At 46.4% G+C, this 20,000-nt stretch overlaps 1 long non-coding RNA gene across 1 annotated transcript; it reads left to right on the top strand.

The window, feature by feature from the left end:
- Positions 1-6,333: 6,333 nt before the first annotated feature.
- LOC116100939 lies at positions 6,334-11,439 on the top strand. The gene is made up of 6 exons (XR_004122738.1): positions 6,334-6,416; positions 6,707-6,888; positions 7,452-7,745; positions 9,533-9,681; positions 10,661-10,727; positions 11,109-11,439. It is a non-coding gene; the product is annotated as an uncharacterized LOC116100939 (long non-coding RNA).
- Positions 11,440-20,000: the final 8,561 nt, after the last annotated feature.

Consider the following 20,000-nt stretch of genomic DNA (forward strand, 5'->3'; position numbering starts at 1 on the left):
GAGGAGGAGGAGGAGGAGGAGATGACTTGCTGACTCCCTGGTACACTAGAGAACAAGATGTTGGGTGTGTAGCACATTAGCAATGTATTTGTGATCTGACCCCATCACTGCATATTTCTTCACAGGAGAATCCAGACCAGTGCCTGCATAATCTCTCCCATGACTCTCAGCTATGATCTTGCCCAAGTGCGGAGCCTGGAAATGGACTATGCACCCTGGAACTGGAGGCTTCAATGTGGACTCCTTAGTATTCTGTAATGCTGTCCTTTGCCCTCTGTTTTCTGGGACAGTGCTTATAGTACTTGTCATCAGCCCAAGGACTTTGAATTTGCTCCCTCACAGGTTGCTGGAGCTGGATGCCAGCCCTTGGCCAGCTGTACTAGATGCTGCCAGGTCATGAGTCCAGGATGGAAATGTAGGCCCCTGAGTAAGAGAGCACCTGTAGCTCCTAAGTCCACCTCTTCCTGTTTCAGGGAGAGAGCCAGAGTGGTTGACAAGGGCAACAGCTGTCTCTCTGATGCTAACCTACTTCTCTGGGCTCTGCAGTGAAGACAGCACCAGGATAGCTAGCTACTTCTGTGTGATGTGTCCTAGAATGGGTCTAATCAGAGCTGGTTCTGATTAACATTTGAAGGTCTCAGCAGAAGAGATGGCTCAGTGTGAATGACAGTACTAGCACTCTTGCCGGTTTACTTTCTCCAGAGGACCATGCTCTAAGAGAACCTTGGTGCTCCCCATTCTTTTCCTATTTTTAATTCTCTGCAAAACCCATAGGATAGGGGATCTTCCCAGCTTCTATTCTTGGATATCTCTAAGATAATGGGAAAGAGAAACCAAAGGAAGGCACTCCTTTTTGGGGAATATGGCTCTTGCCTCACCTGGGTCCAGTGGTTTGGGAGAGGCAAGGTGAATCCCCTCTCTGTGGCGCTATGGGGAAGGATGAATGGAGCTCAGATTTCTTTATCCTTGTGACAAGGGTTCAGTGCACAATGGCTATCATCTCTAGGTATCAGCACAGGTATGAGTTGAAATCCTCATTGGCTTAAGAAATGATAGCTAGAACTTTCTGAAAGACAGATCAGGTGGTGCAGAAGTGCTGTTGAGGGAAGAGGGGGTAAGGGTCCCGGCTTTGCAGCCTGGATGTCTAGGCTTCAGTGGCCACCTAGGAACATACCACAAGTGAACAATGATGGCACTGAGGCCCACAGCACTGCCTCCTGGGAGGTGGTAACATGTCAAAGTGAACAACAAGAAGACTGCAAGGTAGTACAGTTGGGTAAATTGCTTTCCATCCAAGTATGAAGACTCAGTTCAAGTGCCAGGACCCATATTTTTAAAAAGCTATATTTGATGGGGTGCATTTTTCACTCCCAGTGCTGAGGAGTTAGAGACAGACAGGTAGTTCCCTGGGACTTGCAGGCTAGCCGGCCTAGTTTAGTCTGTGAACTCTGGAGCTCCAGGTCAATGAAGGGATCCAGTCTCAAAGCCAAGGTGGTCATCCTCCTGAGAACTGACACTTGAAGATGACCTCTGGCCTCTACATGTGCACACAGCACATACATACACATACATTATACTCACATAGGCAAGAATAAATAATGGTGCATGTTGTTGTAGTCACTATACAGGGCTGTCATCATCATCAACATGGCACAGTGTGATGCATTGTATGAGTCATGCTAGCCTTGGTGGGGGCATGTGAATTCAGATCTTGCCTGAACAGGTCCTTTGAGACCCGCTAGTCCAGACCATCATCCTCCTGACCATCTTATTTCTTCTCTACAGCCTGCTGCTCTCTTCCTCCCTCTGGGACTATCTGTCCTTTCCTATGTCCTTTTGGAAAAATCTGTCTCCCCCAGCCCCTCTTCATTCATGTTCAGGCCAGGCTGTATCTGAGGGAACCCAGGGCACTCTCTCTCTCTGTCTCTCTGTCTCTCAGTCTCTCTGTCTCTCTGTCTCTGTCTCTGTCTCTCTGTCTCTCTGTCTCTCTGTCTCTCTGTCTCTGTCTCTGTCTCTCTCTCTCCCTTTCTCTCTCTCTCTCTCTCTCTCTCTCTCTCTGTGTGTGTGTGTGTGTGTGTGTGTGTGTGTGCATATGACATTCACATCAGCTAACATAGGACAACTGAGTGACTTCCTCACAGGTACCTGGGAAGCTCCTGAGTGAGGCAGTGGCCTGCTTAGAATGACCTGGCCTAGATGTCCATTCTTCAGGAGGCAGAGTAGAGAAGAACACAAAGAATGAAGTCAGGCTTCCCACAATGGGATTTAGGGAACACTCCAAACCAGATGTGGCTCAGCTGGTCCCAGTAGTTAGCCTGTAGGAGACAAGTTCCATGGAGACATGGTGTTGGGAGCCTGGGAGAAGGTGAGGAAGTTCTTGTTGGCTGGGGTAGGGCAGTCTCAAAGCCTGTCTCTGGGGCTTAGGAGATGACCTGGGGCAACTCTCAAAGCCTGTCCCTTGGGCTCAGGGGCCTACCTGAGGCCTAAAGACTTGTTTTCTTTTCTACAAAGCACAGCTTCAGAACCTATTTGTGTCTGCTTTGCAGAAAGACATCTCTAGCAGCTGCACAGGCACGAGGTCATGGGCTTAGAAATGGAGATTCCCCTTCTCATCCAGCAACTCCCAGCCCAGTGATCCCTGAGGGAGTTGCAGTGTGCATCCCCAGACAGGAAGGAAGCTTGTATAGCACAGAATAAGATGCACAATCCCCACCCACCCACCCCCTGCTGCACCCATGTCTTGATTATGTACCAAATGTAAAAATGCTGCTGGTGGTGTCTTAAGAGTCCTGGTGGCGAGAGGGAGACACTGTAGCTTCTCTGGCCAGAGTACTAGAGTACTGAGAGAGACAGATGTGATGTCATTGCCCACTCTGCAGAGATTCCCATCTCAGGCCTCATTAGGGAGAATGAAGCCTCTGTGGGGATGCTCAGCCAGGGAGCTTGGATGTGGGCTTGGTCCTGATTTCCAGTTCTTCCTCCCCTTCTCAGTCTCACCAGTTGCTCATTACACAGTGTTTATGTGTACACAGTGGTGACTGCTTGGCCACACCCTTCCTACCTGGGCTCTGTTCACAAGCAAGTCTACATCCAGCCTTCCTGGCAATGCAGAGGACTTGTTGCATTGATTGAGACAAACACTTTATCATGATGACACATTGGAGAGGTTTATTATGAAGGAAACAAGGGGTATTGTCTTCTAGGTATGATAGGGTTGCTGCACCCATGAAATCTCAACAATATGGCTTCAGAAACAAGACTTGCATAAGGACAGCACTGGTTCCATGCCAGCACGGATGGGAGAGACCCCCCCCCCCAAGGCCGTATTTCTAGATGAATAGAGACAGGCAATCAGTGGCTGCTGAGAGTGGGGGAACACTTTCCCCCAGGGATGAGCACCCTGACAGGTTATTTAATCCTAGGGGGTCAGCTGTAAACAGTATATACAAGAAACATTAAGTGAGGTTGGAAGATTCTGTGTGTGTGTGTGTGTGTGTGTTTTGTAACAATAATTAAAGAAATAACAAAGAAAAACAGGAATTTAAGAGGGAGGAGGGATGTTGGGGAGCATAGAGGGAGTTGGAAGGGATGTGCATGCATGAAATAATAAAAAAATTAAAAAATGGAATGAAATAAGGAGTTGGGGAGATGGCTCAGACACTAAAGCAATTGTTATGAAAGTGTGAACCCGAGTTCAAATCTCCACACAGAAATTAAAAGTCAAGTGAAGTTGCACTCACCTGTAATCCAAAGGGAATGTAATCTCTCTCTCTCTCTCTCTCTCTCTCTCTCTCTCTCTCTCTCTCTCTCTCTTTCTCTTTCTCTCTCTCTCTCTGTCTCTCTCTCATACACACACACACACACACACACACACATACATACCACATGCAACCCCTCATACACATACATACATACAGACAGACAGACATACATACATACACTCTCACATTCATCAGAAATGCATGCTTTTGCACACACATACACGTGCACACAGATGCACACATGCACTCATGCAGCACACACACACACACAAGAACTGTGACAAGTAGAAACAGCCTTTCCCCCAAAGTGACCCAAATGTCTCCTCCAATGAAAAGAACCGGAGGATGTTGATTAAGTTATCCTAAGCCCCCATCAAAGAGCCAGAATCTTCCAGTAGGAAGAAGGATGCTGGGCAGGCAGGTGCTTAAAAGGGACTCAGAGCAAGAGGACAGCGCCCAATTCAAAGTGATAGAGACTTCAGCAGCCTTTAATGACTACCATGGCCAGGAACCCCCATGGTTCAGCTGGACAAAGTGACCAATTAGCTGTGTAGGGCCTGGTGAGTGAGGCCACCACATTCTGCTGCCATTGCTTAGTTATCTCTGGACTTCCCTCCGAGTTAATGTGCACAGATATCGTTGAGATAGACACACGTTTGAGTTGCAGGATGAAACAATATTTGATGCTTTTGGAGGCTGGGAACTCATGAACGGCAGGAGCCCTGTGATTTTAAAATTTCATTACAGAGTTTTTGGCTTTCTTTTCTCTTCCCCCATCTTCTCTCCTTCTGCTGTGAAAAGCTGTGTACAGGTGTAATTAGCAGACTACAGGAATGTGGTTACTAGGGAGCAGGGGTTTGGGGACTAGATTGAAGGCAGCCAGTTGCAAGGAGAGATGCCACCAGCCCCAGCTGCCTGCCAGGTGGACGGGGACAGCTTAATCAGATAGCAGGGCTTTCTCCAGGGAGTATTCAACATTAGAGGCTTGGTGTCGACCAACTTTGTTCCCCTGTGTGCCCCAGCAGATGAAGCTCTGAAGGTATTGGGCCTTGGGTTAGGAGGGCTGTACCTTAGGCAACTCTCCTGCTGAGAGTCCATAAATGGTCCACAGAAGGGCCACCCGGATGAACCCCATTACTTTTTCACATCCCATGCTTATGAACCCAACCTGGGACCTTTGGAAATATTTGGACCCTTTCTCTAAGTGAAAAGCAGAGAATGCAGAGGTAGCAGAGGGCTGGCTGTTCTGTATTCTTGCTCTTCCTCTGTCATAGTGACACTGTTATTTACAGTATGACTTTTAATTCATTACCACAGACTGGGAAGGAAACAGTTAGCGAAGCCCCAGAGAATCTCCTTCCTTTCAGAGCAGCTAGGGGGCTTGACTCCTCGGGGAGCTTGGTAGAGAGCCCAGGGAGGCTAAGTTAGCAATAGACTGAATGTATCTCTGGGCTCCCCAACCTCCTTCAGCATCCTCTCTTTGGATAGCTCTTCTCCTTCCTTCTTCATCAGTAGCTGTGTGGCCAAACTTAGCACCATCTTATTGGAACTTTCCAGAAAATTACATTAGATTTGGCATGAAGCCTAATCCTGCACTAGATCATTTGTGTGAGTTTTCTTTTTAATAAAGATTCTTTCTTATTAACAGAGTGCTGCTTCCTGGCCTATGAAGCAGGTGGTGAGAAGAGGGGTTTTGAGGTACAGCAATTAGGAACAACAGGAGTGGCTTTTATGGTAAGAAGGGAGTCTCCTTCCTTCTCTGAAGCACTGTCTATGTGCCATCTACAATGACTCTACTTGCTACTGTTTTCATGAGCCAGGTTCCTCTGAGAGACAACCCTTATGTTTCTTTCTATGAGTGGGCCTTTGTACTGCAGAAGACATGCTTGGGGCAGAAGTTTGCACCAGATTCAGAAGAGGGTTTTGACTGCGTCTGCCTTTTGGCAAACAGACTCAGCATACTGACTGACAGGATAGATAAAAGCATAAGAAGACAGGCCAAAAGAGACATGAGGGATGGTCTTCCAAAGGGTGACTCTGTGGCCACCATTTGAGGTGTGAGGTGGTCAATCCTCCATCAGAGCCTCATTCTCCTGGACTGGACAGTGGGAGGCTTAAGGGTCTGGGATTCCCATTCAATAAATAGTCTGGTGGCATCTTCTCTGCGAACTCCAAAACTGGCTCTCCATGCTTTGCTGGTCTCCTCTTTCTGAAGAAAAGCACTCTCACGCTTCTCCTCTATGCTAAGCATCAAGAGCAGACTGTGCACCACAGTCAGAGGATAATTGATACTGGCCAGCAGACACATCATCATCATTAGGGAAGCCAGAGATTTACAATCAGATAGTATGACAATGGTGATGTCAGTAGATGAAACGAGAAGTGTAAAGATGTCTATTGAAATTATACTGGAAAATACAGGACACCGGGTTGGTAAGAAACTTCTCAACACTCTCTGTGAATGGTAAAATGTGGCTGGACACTGTTTTGCTTCTATGTCACACTGATTATTGCTTTCTGTGACTTAACAATGACCCTGCAAAGTTGTTCATGCTATCAGACCTCTTTCGTAGACAAGACAAGTTCTGTTCAAAAGGTTATCATGCCTTCCCAAAGCTACAGACCTGAGATGTGGTCTAGTTGATCCTTTAGACCGTATGTATATAGCTGGACTTTAATTCTTGCATGTCATAGTGCTTCAGTGCCCAGAAAGCTTGAGCCAATGTCACTTGTTTCTTCCATAATGTCTGCCCACTTCTCAGATGGTCTGTGTGGGCTTTCCCTTCCTTCTCCTGCCTCCCATCCCTTCACAGTACAGTGTCTTTGAATGGATGTGTAGATATTTTAGAACCCATTGACAGGTCACAGCAGCCACAGGAATGGCTTCCTTCACGTCCTCCTCTATTCATGAGCACCACTTCATATTTCCTTACGTTTTGTTGCAGGAGCTGTGTGTAGAGAATACAGATGGTCTCTGCAGGCAAGGTGGATAGACCAGTCCTTCCCCCTCATCAGACCCATCATCTGTTTACCAAGGATGATTATCCAAAGTGCTAGGAAATCCTGGAAGTACTCAACCATATTTCTCATGCAGACATGCTCGCATCTTTGAACCCCAGAGAGACAGGTATGGCAGGTCTTTCATCCTCTCTCCACAGAGCAGGGGCAGCTAATTCAACAGCTGTGGGAGTCTCAATCTCCTGCCTATACCACAAACCACATTTCACACAGAATCTCTTTGTTCTTTGCCTATATATTATTTAGACATCCTGTGGATGGTTGGAGGGTGAGAACCTAACATTCTTTTCTTCCTGGCTTCTTTAGAGAAAGTGAGAGAATTACTGAAGGATGTCTTCTTGTTCTATGAACAAGAAGGGTCACTCTGATTCTGTCTGTGTCAATTGTGAACTGAAGAAATACACATTCAGTAGTGAAATATGATGTTCACCAAGTCAGGTCCACCATTAAAGACAATGTCACTTGCTTGTCTTGGGTTGAGATGGCCCACTGACCGTTAAGACCATCACTGAACCAAAGAAGGACTTGGGGAAAGAATAATAGAAGATTAGAATGTTCTTTTTGTCCTTGAGGGTCCATGGGTGATAACTAACTTCAGCAACTAGTCAATAAACTAAGAACATGAACTATTATCTTTTCTCTTCCATTCCCATGCTTTCATCCATAATACAGGATGGGTGTGTCTACCCCATAGGACCACCATGAAGATGGAATGGACTATACATGGGTCTTCATGGTCCTGTTGAATACTACAATAAAGTACTGAACAGAACATGCAGAGAGGAAGGTCTGGGAAATAGGCAGGTTTCTAAAGAAACCCTGTCCCAGATGCCATCATCCCAATAGTTTGGAAAACAGGAGCTGGTGTGAAACAGGAGCCTTTCCCTCTGTGCGCCTGCCTATGCTGCTTCTGCTCTCTCCCAGGTGGCCTGAGCTGAGAACTGAGTACTGCCATCCACTCTAGAGGTAACTTGGTCTCCACACTGGGCACTCTAGGGGTAATCTGGTCCAGGCTGGAACTCCAATCTTGGACAGCAAAGGCCTGATGAGGCCCCAGATCCTGCAGCCCCTGAGACTTGGGATGGAAGACCCTGGTCAACCTGTAGTTAGGGGAGATATGGGGCAGGTGTCTGTGTGTTTGACAGCCAGCTTGGGAATGTGACAGCTTGGTGAGGCAGTGGTGTCTGAGTCCAGGTACAGTCATATATAACTATACTCTTGCTTTTGGTAACCTTCACGTTGTAATTTTTCTATGAAAAAGGCCATAAAACAACAACGGTAATAATAACTCTGCTTGTTCGGCAAAGAAAGGAAGACAGTATATTTTTTTATTTGGAGTTTTGTAGTTAAACACCGCCATCTTTATTTCTCCTGTCACCTAACTTTACTATAACACTGTTCCCTGAGAGATGCCCCATAAACCACCCCTTGCTTCCAAGCCAGTCATTGAATTCCCAACACAGAACCCCAAGACCCCAGATTAGAGGAGGAGGGTAATATTTTATGACCAGTTTGAAAATCTTGTTGCCGCAGCTATAAATTAAGAAGTTAAATTGCTCCCATATTGGGTATTGATATATTACGCATGGCCGAGATTTTCCCTGAAACAGCATACTGCTGATGGAAAGGTGCCAGACCAGGCTGCCGACCACTATGGAGGTCTAGCCAGGGTGGAAAGAGCTGGGGTCTTGGATGGCCACAGCGGGAGAGCCTGGTAGGGACAGAAACAATGTGGGAAAGGGCTTTCCAAGAGGGTGCTGTCTATCCCCACAACACTGGACTTGCTGCCCATAGGGCTTCTCAGTGAGGAGAACGAGTTTCATCACCTTATGGATGTCCCAAATGGGACAAGAGGCTGCTGTCTTGGGCTGAGATAGTACAAGGGACTGTGCCTGAGTGGAGCTAGACCCCACTCAGGTTGTTCAGTTGCTTTTTTTCAATTACTGTATTTTTGTTTTTTTGAGAATTTTATATGAGAGCACTATATTCATATTCTTTCCACCTTTACTTCTCTAACTGCCCCAACATCTCTCCACTCCCTCTCTAACTCGTGACCTCTACTTTAATTACTCTCTCTCTCTCTCTCTCTCTCTCTCTCTCTCTCTCTCTCTCTCTCTCTCTCTCGTGTGTTTGAGTATGTGTGTGTGTGTGTGTGTGTGTGTGTATCTGTCTGTCTGTCTGCCTGTCTGTCTTTCAGACAAGTAGCTTACTGAGTCTATGTGTTTAGGGCTGACCATTTGGGATTGGACAATCCGTCAGTCACTTTTTCATCTGTCCCATTTATAGGGTCCTTCCTCTCTTGAGCATCCAGTGCTTTGTCAGGCTAGTCCTGGTTTTGAACAGCTCAAACTTGTCTGTAGGCAGGGAACGGCTATGCTTTTGGAATCCTTTTGGACAATGATGGACTATTTTCCAGGGCACATGACAAGCTACAGCACAGAGGGAGACTTGTGAGTCAAGCAGTGTTGCGCTACACACAGCCAGGTCATTTGCATAATTGTTTCCATTTAATCTAGGAGTGGAAGGTGTGACTGTGCTTTCCTCCCCAACTTCCCAAGGCAGTTTTACATGAGAGTGACAGGTAGAACATTCTCAAAGAATGTACACATGTCCAGACCAGTTGATCTCAGTAATGAAAATGGATAAACATGCATGAAGCAGTCTAGTGGTAAATAAAGGGATAAGTGATCCACCGCCAGTATCTGAACCAGTTGATAGACATAGCTCCTAAGTAACTGAATCTGCATTCCTAGGGTTCTACTGCCTTTGAAGTCTGTAATACATCTCCTTGGTTCCGCTGCATCAGCTAAACTCACCAATCCACAGTAAAGACCATCCCATTGACCTTATCACCAACGCCCCCAAATGCTGTGGACTAAAACTCACCACTGACTGTGGACTAGTAAGTACCTATAGCTGTTGCCTCTCCGGAATTCATATCATGCTGGCAAGGAAGCTGAGTACTCAGTACTCTGGGTCCCGCAGGAGACAGTGCTGAGGCTGTCTGTGTACACACAAGACTCCCATGCTTCCCTCATCGCAATTGGGAACATTTGTTTCCTAGCTTTCAATATCTGTAAGCCAGTAGTGATTCTAACACAGAGATGCTAGCATGTGACAAGACCTAGGGCACCCCTGGAGCCATCTGAAAGAGAACAATAGATGTCTACTTTGTAGCTTCATCTTCTACTAGCCCAATTCTCCCTGAGAACTGGAGTTTGATATATGCTTGTTTATACTGTGATTGGACAGAGGGAAAGGGCTCTGCCTGCATGCTTCCTTGCTTGGATGTTCCAGGAATGCCTCTAGTTGGTGTATGTAAACTTGGGGGGCTTACTGGGGCCTTAGCAGGGTACTGCCTTTCCTGGAAACACCAGTAACTCCCTTATCCTTCCAATGGGACTGCATAATTCCCGGGAGGCTGCCTTTGGGAAGTCTTCCTGTCCTTTGAGAATCTGTATTCCACACACCTCTCTTGGAATCTCATTTGTGGCTCTGTCCCTCAAAAATGGCTTCTGAGGTAGCATGGCAAGCATGACATCAGTGTGACAGTACTATGCGAGTCACTGCAATGACTGATTAGGTTGTTGCCATGTTTTGATTGATGTCTACCAACACTGTAAGTGCTAGAACCAATGCTTGCCCATCACATGCCAGATTCATCGAAATTCCGAGGAAAATACCAAACTGGGAAGGCCCTACCATCCTTCCTTTTATTAAGATGAAACGGGAATTGAGAAGCCAGGGGCTAGACCCAGGAGGAGACAGAGCTAAGCCACAGCCACCCTTCACTTCTCATGCAACACTCATTCTATCTGAGGGTTGAGCTGACATCTGAAGCCAGGCAGGTAACTTGTGGCCATGTTGTGTCTTGAATCCAGGAGGACCCTCGGGAAGAGGTATAAAGACCTGCTGAGCAAGGAAGAGCAGATGGAAGCAGGCTTTCAGGTAGGCCTGGCCCATGAGGAGTACGGAAAATGGGGGTCACACTTGGGGCTACAACAGCCCCACAACCAGCACCACTGTCCTACCTAGTGGCTTCCCCAAGAGCAGCAGTAAGCCATATGTCCTTCCACATTGTTAAGCAGGGATTAATGCCACTCAGCAATGGGGAGGCAAAAAATGAGAACCTAGATCCTTACTTTGTCACTGAAACCTGTGACTCATCCTGTGCTGGACACGAGAACCTGAGGGACAGTCCAGAGACCTCCAGAGACACTAGCATGTTGCTTCCCCTGAGAGTCACTGACTCATGGCCACTTCGGGCCATTCCAAATGGGCTGCCTAATCGGCCTGCATCCATTATCATTAGCGGCTCTCTGCACGCAGGTACATGAGGGGCTGCCAGGCGCTGGCTTCGGCTGGCTGAGCCAGGGGCCATGCTCCACTGCAAATGAGGACTAGGAACACCTGCTCCAGGGCTGCCAGGCCGCCACAGTCATTCTTCACATCTCATGCAACACTTGTTCTGTCAGAGCACGGAGCTGGCGCAGGCGGGGGCAGCTTTCTGCCAGCTCCATCCTGTCCCCCATTCCTGACTGTTTCTGCACTCAAGTTCAGCTTTGAATGCCTTTTCAAAGAAATCTGTTAAAAATGTATTCATTTTGTATTAGCCATTCAGTCATTATGTTAAGGGTTTGAAAATAAAGATTAAAAAACCCTTTGCCTTCAAAATGAACCTTTTTGGGGGCAATTAAGATGGAATCCTGAAATATTAATTGCCCACTAATGGTCTTCATTCTCCATCACCCAGAGTTGATGAGCATCTTCTCAGGATGTCTTGGCAATGCGGGGTGAAGGACCAGTTTTGTTTATGGCTGTGGGCAGCAGGGACCTTCCTAGGCAGATATGATGTCCTTGCATCTTAGGAATACTTCACTTTTCTAAACAGAAGCCAGCATCCTGACAGTCCATACAATCTTGGCATGACAAAGACTGCACAAACCAGCCAGCACAGGACTGGGCAGCTCTTTATCTTCCTTAGCCTCTTTCTATCCACGTGAGCAGTAACCTAACCTAAAAATCACATCTATGCACACAGCCCCTAAACCTGCCCATCTTCCTCCAGCTGAGGACTAGCCATCCTGGCCAACCTGTATGGGAGCTAGAGACCAAGGAGTCCATGAGAATTTCATGATGGTTTTCCTGGCTTCTACCTGCAGCCTCACCAAACCAGAGAAGCCCCAGATTGACAGAGGCACCTTTAGAGAATTCTGGAAAGAGTCCCTTGATTTCTCCAGGAGGCAAAGAATTCTAACTCTCACTGAATTGCCAGATTTAGTTGGCCCAGGGAGCACCCTACCTAGTCATTCAAATGTACCCTCCTTTTTCTAGGGGAAGCCACTGTGTGCCCTTATATTCTTCTAGCAAAATGCCAGAGAGGGCTTTCTTTCAACTCAGTGATCAGGCTGTGGCATGGCCATAGGCCTATCTTGGTTCTCTTCCAGCAGAGGGGCCTCTTCCAAACTGTGTTGGTGTTACTTGCAGAGATATGAACCTTCTCCCTTAGGTAATTCTGTCTTGTTCTAACCATGAACCACTCTGTACATACTTGGAGATTGGAACAACTATGCCTCACATGATCCCAATCTGGATTCTTGGTTGGTTCCTTCTCTGGCATAAGGGTAATGATCAGTCTCTGCTGCTTGGCAGATGTTGAATTCATTAACTCTCCAGAGAAGCTTCCAGAATAAGCTGGGCAAGTGTGTAAACAAATGACAGAGGCCATGGGGACATGGGAATATATATATATATATATATATATATATATATATATATATATATATATATAATGGGAATATATATGTGTATACATATACATATATATACACACATATACACATATATATATACATGTACATATACACAAACATACATACACACACATATATATATATACATACATACATATATATACATACATATACATATATGTATATGTATTTGCAGGAGGATCTTGAGTTTGAATCAGCCTGGGCTACATAACAAGACCCTGCCTCCATCCCCTCCCCAACCCCTGAAAAAACAAACCAAACCAAGAATACTTCACTTCTATCACCACTAACTAATAGAGGATATAGCTGGCATTTCATAAAAGAAAATACTTTCCCTCAAGCTCTCCAAAAGAGAGCTGCCTCTTCCTGGATATACTTGCTCACCAGGCTTGTTCTCAGGACAGAAGCTAAGATCAGTCATTAGCACTTTAGCATCATCAACTTGAAAGGAAACTTTATGTTCTTCATAGGATTTGAAGTTTGGAGAGTGGTTTAGCTGTGCAATGAATCTTATTCTCTGAGACCTGGGAGGCATGCGTCTTCCAGAGCAGAGGAGAGTGAGTTGCTGGGATAAAAGTCTACTGTGGTGGGGAGGACACCTAGTCTCTCAAGCTAAGGAATGAATGAACTTCAACAGAGTACCCAATGCTTCAATGAACTCCTTAAGAGATAAGAGGGTAATGATCTGGGACCTGACGGGAAGGCATCTCAGAGGTGGCGGTATGGTTGTGGACTGAATGTGAAATGTCCCCCATAGGGGAAAGTTTAGGAGGTAGAGTCTTGCTGGAGAAGTAAATCACTATGGGTGAGCTTTGAGTTTTATAGCCTGGCCTGTAGCCTGTTGTCTCTCTCTCTCTCAATCTCTTTCTTTCTCTCTCTCTCTGAGTATATATATATGTGTCTGTTTCACTCTCTCTCTGTTTCTCTCTTTGTCTCTGTGTCTCTCACTGTCCCTGTCTGTCTGTCCCTCTCCCCCTTCCCCTCTACCCCCTCATCTTCCAGACTGCTTACACAATGCAACAGGCTGGCCTCATGCTTCTGCTGCCAAGCCTTCCATGACAGACTATATCCTCTCTGGAGCTGTGAGCCATAACACACCCTTTCTCCTTTAAGTTGCTTTTGTCAAGATATTTCATCACAGCCTTTCTAATGGTGAAAGTCTCTGGGATCCTCCTGAGGACTACAGGGGTAGCCCTCCTAGCACCTTCCCATCTGTTCCAGTGGCTACCAGATCCTGTTCCCATTTCTATTTTGGTAGGAAATATCTTATTCATCCTAAGAGCAGGACTCCCTTTGACCTTGTGAAACTCAGAGGCAAATGTGGCAGTGAGGGACCACCTGAGAGCAGTGGATGACTCTCAATCAGGTGGCATGTGGCCACACACTGTGATTTCAGTGTGCATGGGCCTGTGAACATGTTGGAGCAACAGTGTGATGATGATCCACATACTTTTCTGCCAGTGAGCAAAAGCTCCCTTGGCTTTCTCAAGAGTTCTGTCAAGTTTAATAAAGGGCAGGACCCTGTATTCCTGCTGTCCTCCTCACTGTATGAGCAAGGTGTTTACATTGCTTCTAGTCTCTGTCACAGGACTCTCAGTGCAAGGAGGCACCATGTTGCATGCTGAGTCAGGCAGGGGTGACTTTGGAAAGCAACAGAAAGCATAAGGCCACCTCATCCTAAGGGAATGGAGCAGATTTTTCCATGGAAGGCATTCTTACCTCCAGCCCTCAGCTCACTGTGGATACAGGGAAATTAAACATCCAGCAGAGCTTTGGCTCTGCCAGAAACCACCGACTCTTCAGACGTGCCATCCGTGCAGCCTGTTCGTGGAAGGCTTGACTTGGCCAGGAACAGCTCAACCCCTCTCCATAGACTGGAGGAAACAATGCACAAGCCAGATTAGTTTTTGCATGTCATTTACACAAATTAATTTAAGCACACTGGAGTGGGGGGTCCCTTCCTGTCAGTGTGGTGCTTGATATGTGAACTGAATGAATGGATAGAACCTTAGAAGATATGTGAGTGAATGAAATGATAGAACATTCCAGATCTTTGCTTCTCAAGTCTACACTCAAGCCTGTATGGCATGAGCCATATCCCTATAGGGCTTTGAGTGGGACCATATAGGCATGGGATTTCATTGGCTTCCCAAAGTTGAGTTCATAGTAGCAAGCCAAGTGCAGGTGTCTCTTGTGAACAGGTTTGTGGCTGTCATGCTGTGCAAGTTTCCTTGTGTGGGAAAGTGAAGGCAACTGGATCATTCTTGTTTAGATACAGTGATCTAACACTAGCCATTTTCACAGTACTTCAGAAAATCCAACCCCTTTGTAGATGTGACCTGGGGAAGCCAGCCACCCTCTTCAGTTCTCACAGTGCTTCCATCTTCTCTGCCTTCTCTGTGTCAATCCTTTGAGGTGACTCTACATACTTATACATGTTCAATCATTGCTTGCAGGTGAAGGAGTTACTGTAATTTCACTTTACAGATGACAGTCTTGAGCCTAGAGATAGGGCCAGGGGCCAGATCCTGATTTCTCTTTCCAACGCGGTCTCCTATGGACAATGCACAGTCAGAGGAGAGAAGGAAGAAGACAGGCAATTCCCACTGGGCTGTTGCTCACTTCCTTTATGTCTTACCAGGAAGTGTTGTGTGGTCAGCTCATCCTACTGTGAAGATGGGGCTGTCTAGAAGAAATCGGAGCTTGCCTTGACTGTTCCCAAAGAACTCTACTCTAGAGTAGAGAGGGCTGAAGACCTCTGCCCTGTGTTCTGTCCCCATTGTACTCACTTCTTGCCTCAGCAGTGGGCTGAAGAAACAGGGCTTCAGAGGGCTCTGGCCATACACTGTCAGCTTGCTGCTGAAGCCCTCCTTGATTGGTGTAATTCTCCCTACCAGGATGTTCCTGTCTGTGGTGGATGCGAAGCCCTGTCTTCCCACTCTCTCTAGCATCCCAGAGGGTTGCAGGCACCTTCCAGCCCACGGCTACATGTGTGGGGATAAATGTCCTTGGTGTTGAGGGGCAGTGTGGTGTGAAAGGCCAGCATTAATCGCCAAATTAAAGTCCAGCAAACCTGGGCAGGTGAGAGGAAGTCTCAGAGCTTGATCAAAACCACATTTCAGTTTCAGCTCTAAATAATGGGCTGCAGGGAGGCACATCTGTAAATTATACAGGAAGCCTTCTTCAACAACTGATTCACCCTGACAGTTTTACTGGAGTGTATGAAAATGAGCATTAAAGATGTGATCTGTAGGCTTCCTTCCAGGAATTCCAATCTGGTTTCAATAAAATGGGAACACTGATTGGAAGTGAAGCTGCCTTCCGGTTTTGCCTTTGGCTATTACGTGCTCACTCGTGAAACGACTGAATTCCACAACTACTTTTAATATTCACTTTTGAGTTCATCTCCCGCACTGGGCACATTGGAATGATTAAAATAGCTCTGCTCCCCACACCGGGTGCACTCTAATTTACAACAGTCCAGGTGCCGAAGACAAATGAGTCCTCCTGGTAAGTCCATTCTTCCTTTGCATGAAGTTGCTTTGCAGCACATCGAGGGCAGAATATTAATAGTAAAAAAAATTAAATAATATAATGCTGCTTGAGTAGATGCCTGGGGGAAAAGATTAAAGTTTGGTGCGAGGCAGAACTTGTGTGTTATGTGTTACTGCTCTGGTTGCGTGTCTCTCTCTCTCTCTCTCTCTCTCTCTCTCTCTCTCTCTCTCTCTCTCTCGCCTTTTCTGCTTCAATGCTGTGCTTGGCAACTGCAGCAGTAACTGGGCAGGGACCTGAATTCCCTAAGGCTGCCTTCCTCTTGGTCAGCCTTGTGCTTGGAACTGGCCTTGGGCTGGCCTTTCCCAGCAAGGGGTGAGACTGTATGGAGCCACCTGCAGCTGGTCTTCTCCACCACAGCCTCTGTTCTTAAAATAGCATAATAGAGTTGAGTGTGAAGACAGAAGGTAATTGACCAGTTCTTCCGGCATAATCCCATCAAAGCCCACTCACATTATCTGCTAGCCATTGGGCCCATGGACCACAGGTCCATCTTCATCCAGCTTCCCTAAGCTCTATTGGTGAGGGAAGGTGAGTGAGCGGCTTGTCTAGGCAGAGGGCAGAAGGAATGGGCTGCTTTGCTTCCATTTTTCCCACCAGAATACTTCCAGCTAGGAGAGGCCAAGAAGAAAAATCAGTGCTGGTATGTCTCATACTACCTCCCCACTCATTTATTCCTTCAAAGCAGCTATTACGGGATTTTTGATTGGGCAAAAATTGGACCCACACCCTTGGGGTGCTGGGAACCACTGGGAGCCATGAATTCATTTAAAAATGTTTTTGTGGAGTTGCAAATGTTGGACTGTTTTATATGCAAAAATTCACATTTAATTTTCCCTGATCTTTTAAAAGAATCACAAAACCAGTCTTCATGCATTTAATTTGGTATGGGGCTTCATTGTATGTTTTTATTTCCATTTAAGGATGACTCTAAGCTATTTTGGTTTAGGATGCCCAAAGACTTGAATGCAGTTGAACCTGCTGAGAATGTCCAAGGTAAACTCTATTTCTTAAGGAGATGGACAAAGGAGGTTAAATTAAAGGCATTTCCCTCCCCCTTGGTTACCAGTTGTCCATTCTTTAAAAACATAATTCATTGACTAATTAATTAGAGAGGGTATTTTGTAGCCCAGTCTGGCCTCAAACTATGTATTTGAAGATAACCTTTAAGTTCTAATCCCATAGCCTCCACCTCTTGAGTACTAAGATTACAGTTATGCACCACTGTGCCTGGTTTCTGAAGTGCTGTATCAAGTGAAAGACATCCCTAGACACAGTTTTCCACTCTTGAGCTACGTAAAACTGTATGAGAGAATAAGCTCCCTGCTATTGAAAGTCCCCGATAAAGTAGCCAGCTAGTTAGGAGTGATGGCCTTATGTATAGCCACAATTCCATGAGTACTGACTCCTTGTTTGGCATTCCTAACATGGATTGTGATGGCTTTGCTAAGCACCCTCACATCCAGTTCTGTAGCCATCAGCGGCATGTGGAATACACTAAAATCAATGGAAATAACAATTAAAATCCACCTCCTGTGCTCACCAGACAGAGAGTAGCTTCCAATCAAGCAACTTGGGAAAAGGACATTTCCATCACTTGGGAAAGTTCTTGCAAGCATGACCAGCTTGGAGTTTTTATCAGGATGCTAGAAATGATCAAGAAGAAGATGCTGCCTCACTCCAGACCGAAGTTAATTGAAACACCGTGGTGTGAGAATGGACCCACGAGCCACTGACAACCTTTGATGAGAGTGGAAATTTCCCATGTGGGAACAAAGACTAACTCCAACCCAGAGTATTTTGAAGATGAGCTTGGCTAACGATGGTTCTGTCAACACACCTGTGACTGATAGGAGCAGAATGGAATTCTGAACACTTGCAATATCCAGGGTACTCCAGTACACAAGCCACTGACACTGAGAGCGCTGGAAAAATGTCTCTCATTTCCTGAAATGTGATTTCTTTTTTTTAACCTGATAACTCTTAGCTGTTTCTTTCTAAGTGTGCCTGTGTACTTCACTGAGGGATGCATCTGCCTGTTGGTTCTGAGCGTCCTGTGTGGGAATGGGCGATGTACCCCAGGGAGCTCACAATTCCGTCTCTGTGCTCTGCGTGAATGGTAATTTATTTCTAGTCATCTGCATTTGTTCAAGATGTGGAACCTGTGCAGACAAATTGTGTTTTAGACACAGAACCAATGAAGAGCCCCCAAGTCCCTGCTTCCCAACTCTTTGCCTGTCCCAAAGGCCAGCAGGATTGAACAGGGGGAAAAGAGCAAGGTATGGTTCAGATTGGTACCTCAAGTCTCCAAGGACCCCTCTTTGCTCTTGACCTTTCTAAAATAGGTTCCTCAGAGGTTAAGTTCTTTGCAGAGGCCTCTTAGCTATTGGAGCACATCCACCCCAGCTGAACCAAGAGACCAGTAGAGGCCATATGTATCATCCTATCGGGTGTACCGTAAGGGTCTGTGACAGGGACTCTTGGGGAAGATTCGGGAGCCCAGTCTTTTGTTAGAAACTCATCACTGAGGACCTGTCACATTCCCAGAAGTGTGCTTGCCTCAGCTATACTTCCATCACTGACAATTATTACAGGGAGCCTTGATACTATAGCATCATACCTGATATAGAAACTAGGCAGTGGGAGCTGGAGGGTTAAATCAGTTCTTAGTGCACAGATTAAGAGTTATTCTGTATGTATCTTGGGTGTTCTGTACTTTTTTTTTTTAGCTAATATCCTCTTATTAGTGAGTATATACCATGTATGTCCTTTTGGGTCTGAGTTACTTCACTCAGGATATTTTCTAGCTCCATCCATTTGACTGCAAAACTCAGGATGTCCTCATTCTTAATAGCTGAGTAGTATTCCATTGTGTAAATGAAGCACATTTTCTGTATCCATTCTTCTATTGTGTGACATCTGGGTTGTTTCCAGCTTCTGGCTATCACAAATAAGGCCACTATGAACATAGTGGAACACGTGGCCCTATGGCATGGTAGGGCATCTTTTGGGTATATTCCCGAGAGTGGTGTTGCTGGGTGATACAGTGCATAGAACTCAAAAAGTCAAAAGCTGTAGGGCCCAAGTAAGGAAGCCTCAGTCCTACTTGGGAGGAAGAAGAAAGCAATCACAAGTGGGGAGGGAGGTAGGGAGGGAGGGAAGGAGGGAGGGAGGGAGGGAAGGAGGGAGGGAGGGAGGGAGGGAGGCAGGAACATGGGAGGAAAAGAGGACAGGAGCAGGGAGAGGGAAACCTGATTTGGTATTGGGTGAGGGAAAAGGACTGAAGCCACGAGGGCCAGTGGAAAGAATGGAAACAGGCAACCTCAGAAGTAGGAGGGTGGGGGGACCCTCCAGAACGCAGCAGAGACCTGAGAGGTGAGAGACTCTCAGGACTCAAAGGGAGGGACCTTAGATGAAATGCCTGACAGTAGGGAGGGGAATTTACAGAGCCCACCTCCAGCAGGAAGACAGGGCTTCAAGTGAGGGAGGGGATTGTCAGCCTACAGTCCAAACTCTGACTTATAATTGTTCCTGTCTGAAAGAACTGCAGGGATGGAAATGAAGAGGAGCCTGAGAAAAGAAGGTCCAATAACAGGCCCAAAGTGGGTTCCAGCTCAAGGGGAGGCCCCAGGGCCTGACACTGAAGCTGTGGAGTGCTCACAAAAACAGACCTATCATGACTGCCCTCCAAAAGACACAATAAACAGCTGAAAGAATCAGAGATATTTGCACCCAACCAATGGACAGAAGCTGCTGACCCCTATGGTTGAACTAGAGAAAAGCTGAAAGAAGCTGAGGAGGAGGGTGACCCTGTAGGAGGACCAGCAGTCTCAATTAACCTGGACCCCCAAGATCTCTCAAACACTGGACCACCAACCAGGCAGCATACACCAGA

The sequence above is a fragment of the Mastomys coucha genome, unplaced genomic scaffold, assembly GCF_008632895.1.
Source record: "Mastomys coucha isolate ucsf_1 unplaced genomic scaffold, UCSF_Mcou_1 pScaffold21, whole genome shotgun sequence".
NCBI lineage: Eukaryota > Metazoa > Chordata > Mammalia > Rodentia > Muridae > Mastomys > Mastomys coucha.